Source organism: Giraffa tippelskirchi, chromosome 6, assembly GCF_054371585.1.
Source record: "Giraffa tippelskirchi isolate mGirTip1 chromosome 6, T2T-mGirTip1v1.2.pri, whole genome shotgun sequence".
NCBI classification, from domain to species: Eukaryota; Metazoa; Chordata; class Mammalia; order Artiodactyla; family Giraffidae; genus Giraffa; species Giraffa tippelskirchi.
In genome coordinates, this window is record NC_137280.1 from 53,829,532 (window position 1) to 53,851,345 (window position 21,814).

Below are 21,814 nucleotides of genomic sequence, written 5' to 3' on the forward strand. Positions count from 1 at the left end.
AATAGTGCTGGGGTTATTTTGATCTTCAAAGAAAAGTACGTGAATCTTTTCTCCTTCCACCTTGGGGAAATGGCCACATTTCATGTGTTCTTAACCGCTTGTTGGATTTTTTTCCTCTACATTTGATTCTGCCTTTTTAAATGTGTCTCTGATAAAAGCACTGGCTTAAACTCAGACTGCCCAGGATCCAAATTCCGCTTTGGTATTTAAGTTGTGTGGCTTTCAGTAAACCCCATGAGGCTCTGCCTCAGTGCTCTTATCTGTAAAATGGGGTCATACAGTCCTGACTACAAAGATTATAGTGCAAATTAAACAGCACCACATGCAAAGTGCTTAGCACAGTGCCTGGCACTCAGAAACTGCTTTGTATTTTCTATGTCTATGATTGCCTATGATTGTTGTTGTTCAGTCACCCAGTTGTGACCTATTCTTCGTGACCCCATAGACTGTGGCATGCCAGGCTTCCCTGTCCCTCACCATCTCTTGCAGTTTGCCCAAGTTCGTGTCCATTGTCACCAATAATGCCATCCAGCCATCTCATCCTCTGTTACCCTCTTCTTCTGCCTTCAATCTTTCCCAGCATCAGGGTCTTTTTCAATGAGCTGGCTCTTTGAATTAGGTAACCAAAATACTGGAGCTTCAGCTTCAGCATCAGTCCTTCCAATGAGTGTTCAGTATTGATTTCCTTTAGGATTGACTGGTTTGATCTTCTCGCTGTCCAAGGGACTCTAAAGAGTCTTTTGCAACACCACAATTTGAAAGTTCAATTCTTTGCCACTCTACCTTCTTTTTCACCTATGATGGATTGTTATTGCCACAGAAGGGATGGACCAGAGACTCTTTCATTTTGATGTCACAGCAAACACTGTGCCTGCATGGTTAGAATGTGTAGAAACAGTGTCAGAGACAAATAGTGTCATTGTCAACAAAGCCATCTGTCAGCAGATTAAGCAGATTCAAACAGAAAGAGCCTCTCCCGTTTATCAAGACACAGAAGGGAAACGTATTAATCATGTGAACAGAAATATCACAGGTATTAACTTGAGTCAACATAAACACTTATTTTGCACTTAACTTGCTTCCACTCCCAGGGAATCTTAGTATTTATCCAGTTCAACCACTTGTGTGGTTAAGTCTTTCTGCCCCTGTTTAAATTCTTCCCACGGTGAGGAAAATGTCATTCCCTGAGACAACCTATATCAATGTGAGACTTTTTCTTAGACTGAGATGAAAATGACTTCCTTGGCCCTCACAGCATTTAGACCAAGTTCTATTCCCTGGAGCTGAATCTACTTTCTCTTACCCTTGACAGGTCTCAGAATACTTGATGAGAATATCTACTAGTCTGAGTTTATTTCTCTGGTTCCTTCAACTCTGAACCACAGATTTTGGGGGCCTTTACCATCCTGGCCTCATATCCTATTGTGCTTTACAAACAACATAAGTGCTTTCTTTTTAAAACACCTCACCTTCCATGGCCTCTGCCCTCTGGCAAACATTTGCTGTTGTTCAGTTGTGCCTGATTCTTTTTTATTTTTATTTTTTTATATTTGGTATTTCTTTTTTTCTTTTTTATTGGAGGATATGGATTGCAGCACACCAGGCTTCTCTGTCCTTCACTCTCTCCTGAAGTTTGCTCAAATTCATGTCCACTGAGTCAGTGATGCTATCTAACCATCTCAGTCTCTGCCTTTCCCTTCTCCTCCTGCCCTCAATCTTTCCCAGCATCAGGGTCTTTTCCAATGAGTTGACTCTTCGCATCAGGTAGCCAAAGTATTGGTGCTTCAGCTTTAGGATCAGTCCTTCCAATGAATATTCAGAGTTGATTTCCTTTAGGATTGACTGGTCTGGTTTTCTTGTAATCCAAGTGACTCTCCAGAGTTTTCTCCAGCACCACAGTTCAAAAGCATCAATTCTTTGATGCTCAGCCTTCTTTATGGTCCAACCCTCACATCCATACATGACTACTGGAAAAACCAAACTTTGATTATAAGGACCTCTGTCGGCAAAGTAATGTCTCTGCTTTTTAATACACTGTTTAGGTTTGTCATGGGCTTCCCTGGTGGCTCAGAGGGTAAAGAATCTGCCTGCAATGTGGGAGACCCATGTTCCATCCCTGAGTCAGTAAGATCCCCTGGAGAAAGGAACAGCAACCCACTCCAGTACTCTTGTATGGAGAACTCCGTGACAGAGGAGCCTGGTGGGCTACAGTCCATGGGATCACAAAGAGTCAAACATGACTGAGTGACTAACATTTTCATAGGTTTGTCATAGTTTTCTTTAAAGGAGCAAGCATTTTTTAATTTCATGGCTTCAGTCACAGCCAATTTAGATGGCTCTGGGTTAAATAGTACTCCCTTAATGAAGGTATTCAGCTAAAGTGTGTTGAGCATCATGGTAGGTTTTGATAAGGAATGCTGATATTTTTATGGGACTACACTAGGGCTTTCCTAGGTCCTGTTGCCAGGTTCCCATGGCCCAGGGTGCATACAGTTGTGTCTGGGTATCTGCATCCTCTGCATGGCTTGCTAGAGGGACTGAGCATACACTTATGTATTTCTGCAGTAGAGTTCCCTTGCCAGATGACATTGCATTGCTTTCTTTCGCTAACACTCTCTACCTGGTGCCCAGCATGAGGCAAACACAACTTATCTTGGTTGTGGGCCCTCCCAAGGTGGGGGAGGTGGGAGATATCCCCATTGAGGATGGTGAAAAGTTATCTGGATGGGATTGGCTTGTTGACAACGATGAGATTTACATAAAAGCTGCTGAGCCACCAGGGAAGCTCTATAGTGAAAAATAGGAGATGGTTAATGCAGAATCCTCAGTTGTGGAAAAAATTTTCTAAAATCCTGACCAATAAAATAATTAGGAATTCTGGGGACTCTTGTTCACATTACCAGTCAAGGGATACTTCCCCAAGACTTTATAATAGCATATCTACAGAAATCTCAGGAGATTAGCACAGAAAGTTTTGATCACTTGCAGTTCACTGGGAGCCCCTTAGCTCTGTAGTGCTCTGTGCACTGTGCTTAGTCACTCAGTCGTGTCTAACTCTTTGTGACCCCATGGAGCCCGCCAGGGTCCTCTGTCCATCGGGATTCTCCAGGCAAAAATCCTAGAGTGGGTTGCCATGCTCTCTTCCAGGGAATCTTCCCAATCCAGGGATTGAACCCAGGTTTTGTGCATTGTATTCAGATTCTTTACCATCTGAGCCACCAGGGAAGCCCTAGTGTAGGGAAACCACTTCTAAACAGTGACACGAAGATCCAGGCTGATTGTACCTGGAGCTCTATCTCCTCAACCGTGGCCAAGCCAACCCACGTGGCAGCTAGAGGAGGCACAGGGCTTTCTGACACTTTAAAGGCCAGGAGGATGGACTTCACTGGTGGTCCAACAGATAAGACTCTGCACTCCCAATGTAGGGGGTCTGGGTGTGATCCCTGGTCAGAGAACTAGACCTCATATTCCTCAATTAAGAGCCTGCATGCAGCAACGAAGATCCAAAATCCTGAGTGCCGCCACTAAGATCAGGCGCGGCCAAATAGATACATAAATATTAAAAAATAATAATAATAAAGGCCAGGAAGGTAGCATAGCTCACTTCCTTCTACTCCCCATTTGCCAGAATCAACACATGGTACCATTGCAACTGCAAAGGAGATATGGAGGGCTGGACCTGAGTGTGTGATAAGCATGAAGTGTCTCTGCTGTGACACTTCTATATAGAAAAGATAGAAGAAATATTCTTCCATAAGAAAGTCAAATTTTAGCAATATTAGACTTGGGTACCTAACACCCCCTGTACAATACCAGATTAATTCAAGATACAGAGGAAAGGAAGATGAACTGTTCATATACCAATAGCTAGAATTATGACCTTTTGATAGTTGTTATGTAAGCTCAGTTACATCCATTTTATGTGTATTATTATAAATGATAAATTTTAATGGCTTTGCTAATCTCTTTTATTCTATGCAGAGAGGTTTTACAGTCATTGAAGCTGATTATAAATGTACTTGTTAATGTTTTCCACCCAATTCAAGCATTAAGTGGGGTTTATGATTTTTCCACCACAAATCTCATTATTCAGTGATTGTTTCTTCCATCCAACATTCTTGTTTTCCCTGTTAGATTTGATTAAAAACCCATTTGAACCACAGCACCAGCCTTACTAGCATAATACATCAAAAGCTCTATACTCCATGAGAAACGCAAGAATCAACTCTCCACAGTGCCTCACGCTCCCAGCATAACACTAAGCTTTTTATGAGCAGTACTTCAGAATTCTGGGAGAAGATTTGTAGAGCTCATTAATCAATTCACATTTAACCATGTCTTTATGATTTCAGAAGTGTGTATGTGGTTCATAAAGTGGTTCATGAACTTTCAGTGAAAATTATTTTGGTCTACTTTCAAGAGAAGTATTGACTCCAAGGTGATGACCCTTAAGCAACACCCAACTGGCATGATAATACATTAATATTACGTCAAGTAAATTATACCATTTACTCAGATGACCATTATATCTACTACTGTGGGCAAGAATCCCTTAGAAGAAATGGAGTAGCCATCATGGTCAACAAAAGAGTCCGAAAAGCAGCACTTGGATGCAATCTCAAAAACGATAGAATGATCTCTGTTTGTTTCCAAGGCAAACCATTCAATATCACAGTAATCCAAGTCTATGCCCCGACCAGTAATGCTGAAGAAGCTGAAGTTGAACGGTTCTATGAAGACCTACAAGACCTTCTAGAACTAACACCCAAAAAAGATGTCCTTTTCATTATAGGGGACTGGAGTGCAAAAGTAGGAAGTCAAGAAACACCTGGCATAACAGGCAAATTTGACCTTAGAGTACAGAATGAAGCAGGGCAAAGGCTCATAGAGTTCTGCCAAGAGAACGCACTGGTAATAGCAAACACCCTCTTCCAACAACACAAGAGAAGACTCTACACGTGGACATCACCAGATGGTCAACACCGAAATCAGATTGATTATATTCTTTGCAGCCAAAGATGGAGAAGCTCTATACTGTCAGCAAAAACAAGACCAGGAGCTGATTGTGGCTCAGAACATGAACTGCTTATTGTCAAATTCAGACTTAAATTGAAGAAAGTAGGGAAAACTACTAGTCCATTCAGGTATGACCTAGGTCAAATCCCTTATGAGTATACAGTAGAAGTGACAAACAGATTTAAGGAACTAGATCTGACAGACAGAGTGCCTGATGAACTATGGACAGAGGTTCGTGACATTGTACAGGAGACAGGGATCAAGACCATCCCCACGGAAAAGAAACGCAAAAAAGCAAAATGGCTGTCTGAGGAGGCCTTACAGATAGCTGGGAAGAGAAGAGAAGTGAAAAGCAAAGGAGAAAAGGAAAGCTATTCCCATCTGAATGCAGAGTTCCAAGGAATAGCAAGGAGAGATAAGAAAGCCTTCCTCAGCGATCAACGCAAAGAAATAGAGGAAAACAACAGATTGGGAAAGACTAGAGATCTCTTCAAGAAAATTAGAGATACCAAAGGAACATTTCATGCAAAGAGAGGCTCAATAAAGGACAGAAATGGTATGGACTTAACAGAAGCAGAAGATATTAAGAAGAGGTGGCAAGAATACACAGAAGAACTGTACAAAAAAGATCTTCATGACCCAGATAATCATGATGGTGTGATCACTTACCTAGAGCCAGACATCCTGGAATGTGAAGTCAAGTGGGCCTTAGAAAGCATCACTATGAACAAAGCTAGTGGAGGTGATGGAATTCCAGTTGAGCTATTTCAAATCCTGAAAGATGATGCTGTGAAAGTGCTGCACTTGATATACCAGCAAATTTTGAAAACTCAGCAGTGGCCCCAGGACTGGAAAAGGTCAGTTTTCGTTCCAATCCCAAAGAAAGGCAATGCCAAAGAATGCTCAAACTACTGCACAATTGCACTCATCTCACATGCTAGTAAAGTAATGCCCAAAATTCTCCAAGCCAGGCTTCAGCAATACGTGAACCATGAACTTCCAGATGTTCAAGCTGATTTTAGAAAAGGCAGAGGAACCAGAGATCAAATTGCCAATATCCGCTGAATCATTGAAAAAGCGAGAGAGTTCCAGAAAAACATCTATTTCTGCTTTATTGACTATGCCAAAGCCTTTGGCTGTGTGGATCACAATAAACTATGGAAAATTCTGAAAGAGATGGGAATACCAGACCATCTGACCTGTCTCTTGAGAAACCTGTATGCAGGTCAGGAAGCAACAGTTAGAACTGGACATGGAACAACAGACTGGTTCCAAATAGGAAAAGGAGTACGTCAAGGCTGTATATTGTCACCCTGCTTATTTAACTTATATGCAGAGTACATCATGAGAAATGCTGGGCTGGAAGAAACACAAGCTGGAATCAAGATTGCCAGGAGAAATATCAATAACCTCAGATATGCAGATGACACCACCCTTATGGCAGAAAGTGAAGAAGAACTAAAGAGCCTCTTGGTGAAAGTGAAAGAGGAGAGTGAAAATTTGGCTTAAAGCTCAATGTTCAGAAAACTAAGATCATGGCATCTGGTCCCATCACTTCATGGGAAATAGATGGGGAAACAGTGGAAACAGTGTCAGACTTTATTTTTTTGGGCTCCACAATCACTGCTGATGGTGATTGCAGCCATCAAATTAAAAGACGCTTACTCCTTGGAAGGAAGGTTATAACCAATCTAGATAGCATATTTAAAAGCAGAGACATTACTTTGCCAACAAAAGTCGGTCTAGTCAAGGCTATGGTTTTTCCAGTGGTCATGTATGGATGTGAGAGTTGGATGGTGAAGAAAGCTGAGCGCTGCAGAATTGATGCTTTTGAACTGTGGTGTTGGAGAAGACTCTTGAGAGTCCCTTGGACTGCAAGGAGATCCAATCAATCCATCCTAAAGGAGATCAATCCTGGGTGTTCATTGGAAGGACTGATGTTGAAGCTGAAACTCCAATACTTTGGCCACCTCATGCCAAGAGTTGACTCATTGGAAAAGACCCTAATGCTGGATAGGATTGGGGGCAGGAGGAGAAGGGGACGACAGAGGATGAGATAGTTGGTTGGCATCACCAACTCGATGGACATGGGTTTGGGTGGACTCTGGGAGTTGGTGATGGACAGAGAGGCCTGGCGTGCTGCAATTCATGGGGTTGCAAAGAGTCGGACACGACTGAGCGACTGAACTGAACTGAACTGAAATGATAACATTAACTATTACCTGCCTACTTTGAGAATCTTTTCTCATCTGTATTTAAAGAGCTTTTAGTTTGCTCAAATTTAAGACAAAAGATTTCAGCTTCAAGAGTAAGAGTATTTCGGGCTTCCCTGGTGACCCGGGGATAAGAATATGCCTACCAATGCAAGGGTCACGGGTTCAATCCCTGGTCTGGTCCGGGAAGATCCAACATGCTGTTGGGCAACTAAGTGCAATGGCCACAACTACTGAGCCTGTGCTCTAGACTCTGGGAGTTGCAATTGTGGAACCCACATAAAGCACCTTCTGAAGCCCAGGCACCTAGAGCCCATGCTTTGCAACAGGTGAAGCCACCACAGTGAGAAGTCTGCACGGAAACTAGAGAAAGCCCCTGCGATGTCAAAGACCAGCACAGTGTCTCCAAAATAAAAAATATGTAAATAAATCATTTTCAAAAAGAATAAGGGCATTTCTAACAACCAATCTGGGGATATTGTGAAGTACCCCATCACCATTAATATATATATATATATGTATATGTATATATGTATATGTACATATAATGTCTCTTAAATTGGAAAGTCATCTTTTGGTGTCTGTAAGAAAACCAATGGACTGAATATATTGGGCCCAGTTGTAAATCACAGGGTCTTTCAAGGTCATGCAGTTGACACTCCTGTTCACTGTGTAACCCCTTCTATGTTGCCACCAGGTAGTCACCTGGATCCAAGCCACTCTCGTCTCCTAAACTGAAGGTGCAAGCTCTCTGAAGGTGTGTTTTGTTTAAAGCACATTGTCTGGACTTAAATCAGCTTCCCTTTCTGCATCAGTGACCCTGAAAGAAATAAATCTCTGGGTTCATCCTGATCTCTGAGCAATGTCCTTCCCATACAGAGCCTCCCATGTACTGATGTTACTAGAAGCCAATTTACCAGAGAGAACATGGCATCAAAATTATGTCCTACATTGAGAATAAATACATCTGATAAATAGGTAAAGCCACCTGTGAAGGACAGGGAAGCCTGGCGTGCTGCTTCCCTGGGGTTGCAAGGAGTTGGCGACTGAACAGCAACAACAAAGCTACCTGAAAAATTCAGCAGTTTATTTATGAGAAATGCATGAATACCTAACAACTAAAATAAGGAGGAGAGAAATATTGGAAAGGCATGTCTCCTAGGCATGAAGAAGACAAAATCTTTCTCCACGTGGGAGGTTTATATGCTAACCAAGTGCTTCATTTGAGTCAAGATTATCCTCTTTTGTGTTTATTAATCTCATACTCAGTAGTGGACCACCCAGAAGAAAAATAAAAAGGTCCTGAACTTTCTGCATTATTTTTAAAAAAAATCAAAATATTTGGACTTTTCTCAATGCCCTGGACCTGTTAGGCTGACTTGCTTCCTTTTCCAGCCACGGGAACCACATTTCTTCTAGGGAGTCCTGGTGTTGTGGGTGAACTTGGGGTGCCTCTTGAAACGCCTTCCAGGGTCGAGCTGAAATACTTGGATACATCAAAGCAGTTGCATTTAAAAATTGCAAAACTGGGTCCACAAATAACTGACTTTGGTAAAGATTACCATTGGATTCTGCCTGTCTTGTTACCATCATGTGAAACAGGCCCACTGAGAAGCATCACTATAATATGCTGGGGCTGAGTACCAAGTCGCTTCAGCTGTGTCCTACCCTTGGCAACCACACAGACAGTAGTCTGCCAGGCTTCCTTGTCCGTGGGATTTTCTCCAGGCAACAATGCTGGAGTGGGTTGCTATTTCCTTCTCCACAGGATCTTCGTGGCCCAGGTTTCGAATCCATGTCTCCTGCATTGCAGGTGGATTCTTTACCACTGAGCCACCTGGGAAGCCCTCACTATAATATACAGTGAGGCTGAGCCATTAGCTGAGACCACAAGCATGAGCTGTAATTCACGCCTGCCTCCCCACTCCAGTCTCCCTCTCTTCTACCCCTGTCCCTCTCTGTTTTACCTTTCTTCCTGTTCTCCATATAGTCTCTATCAGTGTAAATAAAACATGGTGCACATGTAAACCTATAGATTTAAACGTTTTAAAATATGTTTGAAATGCATGCCAGCCAGAGTTCCTCAGTATGTGGACAAACTAGAAAATGTGCATTCAAGAAAGTGCTTCTTTTTTTTTTTCTAACAGTGACAGGAAATTTTATTTTATTTTTCATTTAAAAAATTTTTTAGTTGGAGGATAATTGGTTTATGATGTCGTGGTGGTCACTGCCATACAACAACATGGATCAGTCATAATTATATACATATATCCCCGCTCTCTTGAGCCTCCATTCCCCGTCCCATCCCACCCCTCTAGGTCATCACAGAGCACTAAGCTGAGCTCCCTGTGCTGAACAGCAGCTTCCCACTATCTATTTCACACATGGTAGTGTATATAGGTCAGCGCTACTTTAAGGAAGTTCCTCTTGCATGCTGTTAACCTCTCTGTCCCTCCCCCACATCAGGCCAGCTCCCCTAGCAGGGACTCAGGTGGCCTGCATTCTTGGGAGGAAGAGCAGTGGCCTAGAGAAGCGTGCGCGTGTGTGTGTGTGCGTGTGTGTGATGTAGCAGCCTAGAGAAATATGTGTGTTTGATGCTGTCATGTATGTGTGTGTGTGTGTGTGTGTGTGTGTGTGTGTGTGTTGCATCTCTGGGGGATAGAAGCCGAGAGACTGAGTGCCTTGGTCTCTCCTGGGGCATTTATGTGGGTTTTCTGAAGTTTCTCATCCCCCCTACCCCGCTAGCTGAGGATCTTCAGTCAGTGCATTCCTTGCTGAGGGTGACATGCTCTCCAGCCCCTAATGGGGAAGCTTCACCTCCCAAAGGCCCTCTGTCACGGTCACTGTGGGCAATCTCATCTCAAGAGAGTGCTGGCCTGACCCCTTTCTGGACAACCACATGGTCTATGGCAGAAAGCCAGCCTTTGCCTGCCTGACTCGAGCCCTGGCCAGTCCATGCAGGCCCCTCGCTCAGTTCTGGTCTCATCACCAACCTCCTATCTTTTTATTTTTTACTTATATTATTTTTAAGATTTTTTTTTATGTGGACCATTTTTTAAGTCTTCATTATCTCCCTGACCAGGCATGGGAACCCAAACCCCCCAATCATTAGACCACCTGGGAAGTCTCATCTCTCATTTTTAGACTTTTCTCCTCCTTGGGATCCGCATCCTAGGGCTCAAAGGCCTTTTTCTCCAAATAATTCCATCCAAACCCTTATCATTCTGTCTGAGGCAGAGAAGGTGGTGGTAAAGACAGTGTCCAGCAGGAAGCTGTAAAGGAATCCTCACCATCTTCTCCTCTGATCGTGCTCCTGGTCCAGGTGAAAGGGTGGATCAGTCTGATCCCCCAGGGACCCTGACAGTAGGTCTGGGGGGATGCTCTGACTGGTGTCTTTCTTGAGACCCTCTGGCTCGTCATTCCCGTTGTTCTCAGCCTGGGAATCTCAGACAAAACTCCGAGACAGGGAGAAAACTTATAACCCACCTTCTGTTGTGTGTGGTCAGTGCAGTTGGGCACTACCCACTCTTTCTCTCCAGACACTGGGAATCATCAATCACTGCTGATCTGGCCAGGTCTTGAGGAAGTCAGAAAGGAAGATGAGGATAGAAGCCTTCAAGAACTGTTGACTGAAAAAGAAAAAAACACAACCTAAGAGTTCAGAGTCATGTTTTATTCTCCAGAAAGTCTGAGGACTTCAAGGCCCAGATCCAGCATCTCAGATAACTCGGAGACTCCTAACAAGAGTCAAGGTGGTATGTGTTGGGAAGGTGGGTGGAGGAAGCCAAGAAATAAAATACAGGAGTTTTTGCAACAAAGACCAGGTAGTTGGAACATCTAAAGATTACTGTTAATTAAAGAAAACCAGACATCTCAGGCTAAGGAATTAAGCGCTTTTCTATTGGCTCAGATGGTAAAGAATCTGCCTGCAATGCAGGAGACCCGGTTTCAACTGGGAAGATCCCCTGGAGAAGGGAATGGCTACCCACTCCAGTATTCTTGCCTGGAGAATCCCATGGACAGAGGAGCCTGGTGGGCTACAGTCCATTGCAGGGTTGCAAGAGTTGGACATGACTGAGCAACTAACACTTTCACACTGTGTATGGGAAGACACAAGAGTCTGGGCTCACTGAAATCATTCTTTGAGATGCACCTCAGCTATCTGGGGCCAGCATCCTGTGCTTTCTCATCCTGAATCTCCTCAGGGGGCACCATCTGGAGTGGCTGAGGGGCAGAGTAATGGATGGGGGAGGCGGGGATCCTACCTCCATCCTGAGACCCCGCAGGGCTCACCATTGGGCTGCCATAATGTGATGCCTTGATGGCTACAACATCCTTTGTTTACCAATATGTCAGGCACTATTTTTCATTCACATAATCATCCCAATAAATATGACAAATGGATTTAATTTAAAACACATTTAGTCAACAACAGGCTTCCCAGGTGGCTCAGTGGTAAAGAACCTGCCTGATAAAGCAGGAGACGCAGGTTCAATCTCTGGGTTGGGAAGACCCTCTGGAGAAGGAAATGGCAGCCCACTCCAGTATTCTTGCATGGGAAATCCCACAGACAGAGGAGCCTGGCGGGCTACAGTCCCTGGGGTAATAAAAGAGTTGGACATGACTGAGCGACTGAACAACACAGACCCAGGTAACCACTCCCACAATTAGAGAACTCTTCCATCACCTCAGGTGTTCCCTTCGGGCCTCTTGCTGTCAGCTTCCTGCTGTTAGCCCTGCCCCTGCCTGTGAGCATTCCAAGAGCTTGGCCACTTAAACATCCCCTAGGGCTTCTTTTTCATTATCTACAATCGTTGTATTTTGCTGGTAATTTCCTGATCAGTACTCTGGAACAACAGACTGGTTCCAAATCAGGAAAGGAGTACCTTGAAGCTGTATATTGTCACCCTGCTTATTTAACTTCTATGCAGAGTACATCATAAGAAACACTGGGCTGGAGGAAGCACAAGCTGGAATCAAGATTGCTGGGAGAAATATCAAAAACCTCAGATATGAAGAAGACACCACCCTTATGGCAGAAAGCCAAGAAGAACTAAAGAGCCTCTTGATGAAAGTAAAAGAGGAAAATGAAAAAGGTGGCTTAAAACTCAACATTCAGAAAACTATGATCATGTCATCTGATCCCATCACTTCATGAAAAATAGATGGGGAAACAGTGGAAACAGTGACAGACTTTATTATTTTGGGCTCCAAAATCACTGCAGATGGTGACTGTAGCCATGAAATTAAAAGACACTTGCTCCTTGGAAGAAAAGCTATGACCAACCTAGACAGCATACTAAGAAGCAGAGACACTACTTTGCCAACAAAGGTCCGTCTAGTCAAAGCTATGGTTTTTGTAGTAGTCATGTATGGATGTGAGAGTTGGACTATAAAGAAAGCTGAGGGCCGAAGAATTGATGCTTTTGAACTGTGGTGTTGGAGAAGACTCTTGAGAGCCCCTTGGACTGCAAGGAGATCCAACCAGTCCATCCCAAAGGAAATCAGTCCTGAATATTCATTGGAAAGACTGATGCTGAGGCTGAAACTCTAATACTTTGGCCACCTGATGCAAAGAACTGACTCATTTGAAAAGACCCTGATGCTGAAAAAGATTGAAGGTGGGAGAAGAGGACAACAGAGGATGAGATGGTTGAATGGCATCACTGACTCAGTGGATATGAGTTTGAGTAAACTGTGGGAGTTGGTGATGGACAGGGAAGCCTGGCGTGCTGCAGCCCATGGGGTTGCAAAGAGTTGGACAGGACTGAGTGACTGAACTGAACTGATACTAGAGAATCAGGAATCCTGAAAAATCTGTCTACCTTTCACTCACTTATTTGGAGCCACCACTTGCTCCATGTATATTAAACATAAGTTTGCTTTTTGTTTCCAAAGCTATAACTGCCATCTCTTTCGAGGCTAAAAGAGAGAAGTCTGAACTTAAAGAGAAAGAGATGCACACTTGAAACTAAATGCAGTAAACTCTACTCCCTTCCTCACTTCCTATTACATTTTGGCTAGATTTGGATAAAGTGTTGTACCAGAAAGATGGCTATCGTTAACTCTATTAACCTATGGGAAGAGGAAGAGATAAGAAGTAAAGAAGAAGGGAAACTTCTTGGCAGTCCAGGGATTAACACTCCATTCTCAATACAAGGGGCCTGGGTTCGATCCCTGGTCGAGGAACTAAGGTCCCACATGCCACAACTAAAGATCCCAGAGGCCACAACGAAGACCCAGCACAGCCAAATAAATAAATATATTTTAATTATTAATTTTCTTAAAAAAAGAATGAGGCCTGGTGAGGAATCTGAGGGCAAGCAATGACTGTGTAAATGTGGGAGGGGGTGAACAGAATGAATAATAAATCATTTGTTGAGCATGCTCAAGTGCAGTGCTGGGTTCCAGGACACCAACCCAGAATGGTCTTGCCTACAAGGAGCTCACAGTCCAGTAGGGAGGAAGTCCAGGGAGTGATGATGTGATGAAATACATGCCATGACCGAGATGCCCCATTTGCTAAGAAAGCAGGCTCACCGAGCATGAAGTCCAAAGGTATCTCCTGGGCACTGTGATAGCTGACATCAAGCTTGAAGAACACGCAGAGTATACAACCTGAGAATTTGTTTTTCAGGGTTGTTCATGGTAATGAGTGACTCATTGTAGAAATCAGAAAATATTTAAAATTAAGTGGTATCATTCAGAAGCACTCAAGAAATGAGAAAAAAATTTAAGTGCCATCTGAATCAGATTATATGCAAATCTAAAGTGATTTAATTACATTCTAAAAGACATGGGGGTGGGGCAAAGGGAAATCCTGCCAAGTCGTGGGACAGGCATTGGGGAGGAAGCTAAAACCTGGGTTCTGCGTTTGAGGGGCAGACCCTCCTGCAGCCTTTCCAAGGACAGTAATGTTACCCACATCCAGGCATTCAGTGTCAATCATGCTGAAGAAGAGGAAGTAGGAGGCCAAGGCTCCCAATCTGGCTTGGCTTTGGAAGAACTGTTGAAGAACTGTTTATTCACCTGTAAAACCAAAGAAAGTGGAAAGTGTTAGTCTAGTGACTCAGTCACGTTAGACTCTTTGCAACCCCACAGACTGCAGCCCTCTGTTCATGGGATTCTCCAAGCAAGAATACTACAGTGGGTTGCATTTTCCTTCTCCAGGGGATCTTCTAGACCCAGGGATCTAACCCAGGGGTCAAACCTGGGTCTCCTGCACTGCAGGCAGAGTCTTTACCATCTAAAACACCATGGAAGCCATAAAACCAAAAGATGGAGCTAAATTATCTTTCTAGCATTTTAACTCCTTGAATTCTCTGGTTGGATGTCCATCTGGCAGATGTTAAATAACGAGGTATAAGGATGTTACAAAATGTTACTTGACGGACTGTAATAGCTGGACGAGGATGAGTGGTCCGTGGCTCTCTGCAAAGGGAAGCAAAATTAGGCAGTTCTTTTTCAAGTAGCTATGGTTTCTGCCAAGTATGGGGATGTCAAATGAAAGTAATGTTGCTATCCCTGGCTGAAATGACTTGACTAGTGCCAGTACACCCCCGTAGGTGCATTCCAGAACTTTGCATGAGAAGTAACTTGGCATGAAAAATGCTGCTAGTATGAGGGACCTCTTTATGCTGGTGTCAACATGATGCAAGCAAGAAAAAGTGGGTCACTGGAGCTCCCTTTGTATTCTACATGACTACATGATTATGAGTCATCCTTGGAGTACTTGATCTGCTGATCCAGTTTTAGAAGCACTGAGAGACAGAACGACTCTCAGTTGCTGAGCGTCTTCTTGACTGCAGATATTCTCGTACAAACCCTATTACCTAGAGCAGTCTGGGTGTGTCTTGTCTTTTCTAATTATGAAAGCTTTGAGGACAGCCTGGGTGAATGAAGCTCAAGAGTGATGACAGGTGAGCAAGAGACATAGCTCTGCTAAAAAAAAAAAGCTTCTGGAAGACATTTTGTAACAGAATCCAGTATTATTTATAAGTTTGTGCTGCAGAAAAATGTGTTTTCTGTTTGCTTCAGAACTAAGGTGAAGAAATCAAGTTGTGAAAATTTGCTTTATGACAATGGATAATATGAAGATAATGACTGTCAGAAGTGGGGAAAGGTCTGGGCTTTCACTCTATTGGCAGCTAATAAGCTAGCCTACTAGTTTCACGGAAGCTGGCAGAAGACATGAGATTCCTGGCTCAGGGACAAAGCAGTGGCGGCATTCAGAGCGTCAGCATTCCCACTCATTTCTCAAGTCCCAGTTCCCACAGGGTGACACTTACAACGTCAAGACTCCTGTGCCCGTGGTGGTTTGTATTACAGGAGATGAACTTTGAACTTAGGGACCCTGAATCTCTTAAAATTGGCAGTAAGCCTGCCTGCAGTTATTTTTACTATAATGTACAGGAAAAAAGGGCTTCCCTGGTGGCTAAGATGGTAAAGAATCTGCCTGCAATACAGGAGACCTGGGTTCTATCCCTGGATCAGGAAGATCCTCTGGAGAAGGGAATGGCAACCCACTTCAGTATTCTTGCCTGGAGAATTCCATGGACAGAGGAGGCTGGAGGGCTACTGCCCATAGGCTCATAAAGACTCAGACCTGACTGAGTGACCAACACTTCCACAGGAAACAAACTTGTCCTTCTCTCTGGAGAGAGATTCCATCTCAGTCTTTTCAGGCTCTCTGCTGTACAATAATTCTTATAAAGATAACATCCTTGAAAAGGGAATCAATACCTCCAAGGAAAGACAAACAGAAAACACTGAGACTTACAGAGAACTGTCTCCCAACAGTGACCAGGGAACAGAATCATGAAATCTATTTAGAGGGCTTAAAACCATGGAAGGGACTTCCCCGGTGGTATAGCGGATGGAAATCTGCCTGCCAATGCAGAGGACATGGGTTCAATCCCTGGTCCAGGAAGATTCCACATGCTGCGGGGCAATTAAGCCCATGTGCCACAACTACTGAAGCCTGGACTCTACAGCCTGTGCTCCACAACAAGAGAAGCCACTGCAATGAGAAGCCCACACACCACAACTAGAGAGTAACCCCTGCTTGCCACAACTAGGGAAAGCTCACACAGCAATGAAGACCCAGTGCAAACAAAAAAAATGGAGGAATATTTCAGGTCATAGGGTAAGCAGTGTTTAGTAAGGCTCTCTTTGTTATACCTATAATGCGCAAAAAAATTTTATGTTTTTCATTGACAAAAAGTTTAGGACACATTGGCTAAGATATTAAATTATCGAATTCTTTCATTCTGGGTGACATAACTTGGCTTGAATTATACACAGTCTGTGCAACAGCAATATGTAGTATGTTGGGGTTCTTCTGTAAAAAGTTATAAACACAACTTGATAGACAATATATTCTAATTATGATTAATGAACACATTGAAATGTTGTTTTTTGCAAACTAAAACATTTCAGATACTACACAGTATATTTTTAACTAAATGGAGTTTTAATAAAATAATTTTACCTTAGGTTTTGGGTGGATAATGGACAAAATGTGTAATATGAGTTCAGACTACTTACAGAATAAAATATAATTTGGGAAATTTTACATTATGAGCTGAATTGATACTTTGCCAAGCATTGGATTTAATAAAGAACATGCACACAAATGAACAAATATTTGACATCTCAACAGCTCCAAAGTTAATATTTATTTCAGCTTACTTTTATTCTTGTGAAACAAATGTTCTGAACAGACGAAATGAATGTTGGGTCTTTAATGTATTTGTTAGATTCATATTTAAAGAAACACTTTACACAAGGACAAAATTTTGTTAAAAATCTAGTTTCATAAATATTTACTAAGTTCATCCATGCAGAAGATCTGAGTTAAGTCAACAGATACAAAGGTATGTAAGATGCGTACCTGGCTTTATGTTGATCATATAGATTATCGTGATTATAATTTCAAAGGGTAGAGACTATATCCAGTTTTCTATTGTACATACCTACAGCACTGACTCTATTTTAAATGAGTCTTAACTATTATTATTGCTAAGATCAGGGCCACAGTAAGGGCTACAATGCTAACATATTACTTTATATTAAGTGGAAAACTTACTCACTGAGTTGAGTATCTCTAAATCCTGGGGAAAATAAATTTTAAGAATGGACATAGATTATGTATTAGACACAGGCCATATATAGTCTTAACATACGAAAGACACTGACCCAAGAATAGTATGATTTACCAAGGAGAGAACTTCAGTGGCAGAAGCAAACATCATGTAACTGGATGCATTAATAAACAGAATTATTGTTTTTATCATATTAAATAATTTAAGGGAGGCATATACAAATAATACTTTTCTTGGAAGTTTAATACTTAAACATGAAGAAATGCCATCAGCTTATTGTTTTGCTTTCTCAGTAAAGTAGAAAAAACTAATTTTACCTAGGATTCAATTACCCTGAACCTCTAGTTAATTTAACTGTCCCTCTAAAATTTACTTTAATACAAAAAAAAGAGAGAGGAAAATACAAGGAAACTAACTGGAAGAGATTTATCACAAACACGTTGTTTCTCCAAGGTAAATTTTGGGGTCAGGAGTCATTCAGACAAACCAAAATATCTTCATAATCACTTAAGATCTTAATAATGTTCTGTAAGTGGGTCTGACATTTCACACATGATGCAGAACAGAAGGAGAGGTGGTTCTTGTAGGAAGGGAGCAAAACCACCCAGGTGTTCAGGAGAGGTCCGTGTCTGATGTCATCAGAGTTGGTCAGTCAATTAAGAAAACTCAAAGCAGGGAATTATAGAACAGACTGGACATCTTAGGCACTTTGTCATTGCTGTTTAGTCGCTAAGTCGTGTCTGACTCTTTTGCAACCATAGACTGTAGCCTGCCAGGCTCCTCTGTCCATGGGATTTCCCAGGCAAGAATACTGGAGTGGGCTGCCATTTCCTTCTCCAGGGAGTCTTCCCAGGGATCGAACCCATGTCTCCTGCCCTGGCAGGCAGATTCTTTACCTCTGAGCTACCAGGGAAGTCCCTTTGGCACTTCAGTTCAGTCGCTCAGTTGTGTCCGACTTTTTGCGACCCCATGAATTGCAGCACACCAGGCCTCTCTGTCCATCACCAACTCCCGGAGTCTATCCAAACCCATGTCCATCGAGTCAGTGATGCCATCCAACCATCTCATCCTCTGCTGTCCCCTTCTCCTCCTGCCCCCAATCCTATCCAGCATTAGGGTCTTTTCCAATGAGTCAACTCTTCTCATGAGGTGGCCAAAGTATTGGAGTTTCAGCTTCAACATCAGTCCTTCTCATGAACACCCAGGATTGATCTCCTTTAGGATGGATTGATCGGATCTCCTTGCAGTCCAAGGGACTCTCAAGAGTCTTCTCCAACACCACAGTTCAAAAGCATCAATTCTGCGGTGCTCAGCTTTCTTCACCGTCCAACTCTCACATCCATACATGACCACTGGAAAAACCATAGCCTTGACTAGATGGACTTTTGTTGGCAAAGTAATGTCTCTGCTTTTAAATACGCTATGTAGGTTGGCCATAACGTTCGTTCCAAGGAGTAAGCGTCTTTTAATTTCATGGCTGCAACCACCATCAGCAGTGATTTTGGAGCCCCCCAAAATAAAGTCTGACACTGTTTCCACTGTTTCCCCATCTATTTCCCATGAAGTGATGGGACCAGATGCCATGATCTTAGTTTTCTGAACATTGAGCTTTAAGCCAACTTTTTCACTCTCCTCTTTCACTTAGGCACTTAGAAGATGTAAATATATAATCATTGGTCTTATAGTATAAGGCAGGACTTTTTTTTGCTATTAACTTGGTGCAGTGTTAACTCTATGGGTAAAGCACCATCCACAGAATGACCAGCTTGGTTTCTTTAAAGTTGAGCAATCTGACTTCAGCACCTGTTTGAACTTACACAATTCTTTTTCTTCACAATCAGTTTTTGCTCCAACACTTAATTTGATGGCAATTTCTGTTTGGGGTGACTCATCTTACTTAGGACATTTAATGCTTTCAGCTTTATACTCACATTTGATTGTTTTACATGATATTTAACTTACATGTATTTATAATAATAACCGCAATGGCAAAATGGAGTTGAAATAAAACACATGATGTATATAAAGTTTTACTAGAGGGCGTCAAAGGGAGCAGGTAACCCCAAGAACACATACCCTTACTAGGTTTGGGCACATGGAGAGTAGAGAGCAGGGTCAAGCAAGCCAGTTACATGGAAGGTGGTCAAAGAAGTTTCTGCTGTTTCAATTCTCGTTGCTATCAACACTTATACGGAAGAAACATTAGGCAGTCCTCATCATTTTTAACCCCTGTAGAAGATTATTTTTGAAAAATCAGTTCACCTCAATTCACAAACCTATCATTTTACATTTGCTTTCATATAATTTTCATATGTGAAGATTATACGCTTTGTAGAAGCTTCTATCGGGCTTCCCTGGTGGCCCAGTGGTAAAGAACCTGCCTGCCAAAGCAGGAGACACAGGAGATATGGATTCAATCCCTGGGCCAGTAAGATCCCCTGGAGGAGGGCATGGCAACCCACTCCAGTATTCTCGCCTGGTTAATCCCATGGACAGAGAAGCCCGGCAGGCTACAGTCCATGGGGTCTCAAAGAGTCGACACAACTGAGTGACTAAAACAACAACAAAGTTTCTAGCATCTTGTTACTGAAAATTCAAGTTTCTTTTAATCAAATTCCTATGAAGATTCCAAGACAACATCACTGTCCCATATACAACTAGTTAAATTGTTCTTCTTGTGATAAAGTTTCTCTTAACGATTACATGCTACCGTTTATCAATATCTATTAGCTGCTATCAATTGTCACCTGAATACTAGAACACTTGGAACTATGATCTTTAAACATAGCCTCATTCTGTGCATGCGCCTTGGCATCTTCTCTCTTAAATCTTAAACACCTTTCCTGCAATATAAATGCCTCAGAGCTTTTAGTAACTCTGTGTCTCACTGAGGCTTTGTATAATACCAGTGAGCAGAGCCCAATATTGCTTTCCAAAACCTTGGAATATACTGCTGATTATTTTTACAAACCTCAGCCAGACTTTTCCACAATGCTTTTAATATTTCACAACTACAGCCAACTCTTATCTTTTGCTGATCTCATGGTGCTGTTTGGGGTGGTTCTGTTGAAGTCAGTTAAGCCTTCACTTCAAGCCTAGTCTTTATATTTATCCCTGGATTTGGTAACCATAATTACCCTGTGACCTTCACTTTCAGATTTCTTTAGAAAGCAGCTCTGTTTAACTGTGAAGCTGCTCTCCAAAGCTGACCAGGACAGTGCCAGTTCCTTGAGATTTGGTGCTGTCAGTGCTCTAGAGGCTGTTACTACACTGATTTGTGTTTATACGTGATTTTGTGCTGTGATTATTTTTAAGCAAGGAAAACCAATCTATCGTCTTCCTTTATGGTATCTGTATACCCACATGCAAATTCTATAAGTGCCCTAAACTCTAAGGAACTGTAAAAGTCAGCCTGTCTCTAATGACTTGCTCAGCAACTGATGTTCATAATTCATTCTGTATACCTGCAGTTTTTAAGGTCGTTAATATTCCAGCTCATTTAAACCCAATGACTTTTGGCTATGAACAGCAAAACTGGCTACATTTTAAGTTGATTTTAAATAAATATTCTAACATTTATAATAATACTGCTCACGTTAATGTTCACTGTTAAGATGGAAGATATACATTACTGCTTACTATAATATTTAAATTTAGTGAGCACTCGTTATTATAACTAAAATCCCTAGCAGAGTAGGAGGCAGTCACTCCTTTTAAAATCTTCTGTAAGTACATATGAAGGGCTTACATTGATTCAAAGATTACATATTGTAGACTGACCATCCTGGGACAATGTTTACATCATGTGGAGTCTCGCAGGCAATTGCCCTCCCCCCTCAGCCTTTGAGAGGAAGGCATGGGTAAAGTGGACTTGGCAATGAGGGAAGCCCGGAGTGTATTCTCACACAGTGAAAGCCCAGAACCAAAGTTCCTCACCTGCATAGAGGATGGCTCATTCTGGCAGGTGAAGGTACAGAGGAAAATCTATACATACAGACAGATATAAATGCATATGCGTTCAGACAGGGGTGCCAACAGAATAAAGTCAAATAAACTTCCTCTCATCCCCGCCCAATCCCCTGCTATGCCAGGAAAAGCGCCGAGAGGCGATTTAAAGCTACAGGCTCTGTCTGTACAAGAGTCGACGAAAAAGGCATCGATTTAAAAACGCCCCGTTGTGTCTTTCCTCAATAATCAGAGTGATGGGAAGTTTAGAATGTCCCTAGGACTCTATTTCGGCCATACAGTGTCGTTCAAAGAGAGATTTAATTTGAATTTCCACAAGGCACTCGGCATCCTTCTGCGCTTGGCAAGTAATTCCGCCACATCCCGCAGTGATTTGAAAACCCAAACACCGCCGACCGACCAGAGCAACGCAGGGTGAGCCGTCCAGCGCCTCCCAGTCACCCGGCCGGCCGCCCCGCCCCCCGAGGGAGGAGCCCGACTCGCCCCACCCCTCCGCGTAACCCGGATACACACCCA

The 21,814-nt window shown here is 42.6% G+C and overlaps 1 long non-coding RNA gene across 1 annotated transcript; it reads right to left on the reverse strand.

Moving 5' to 3' along the window:
- Positions 1 to 121: 121 nt before the first annotated feature.
- On the reverse strand, positions 122 to 21,761 carry LOC145511335 (uncharacterized). Its single transcript, XR_014057809.1, has 5 exons — positions 21,699 to 21,761; positions 21,269 to 21,316; positions 19,409 to 19,561; positions 10,716 to 10,858; positions 122 to 871 (listed from the first exon to the last, which is right to left on the reverse strand). It is a non-coding gene; the product is annotated as an uncharacterized LOC145511335 (long non-coding RNA).
- Between the last annotated feature and the right edge of the window lie 53 nt (positions 21,762 to 21,814).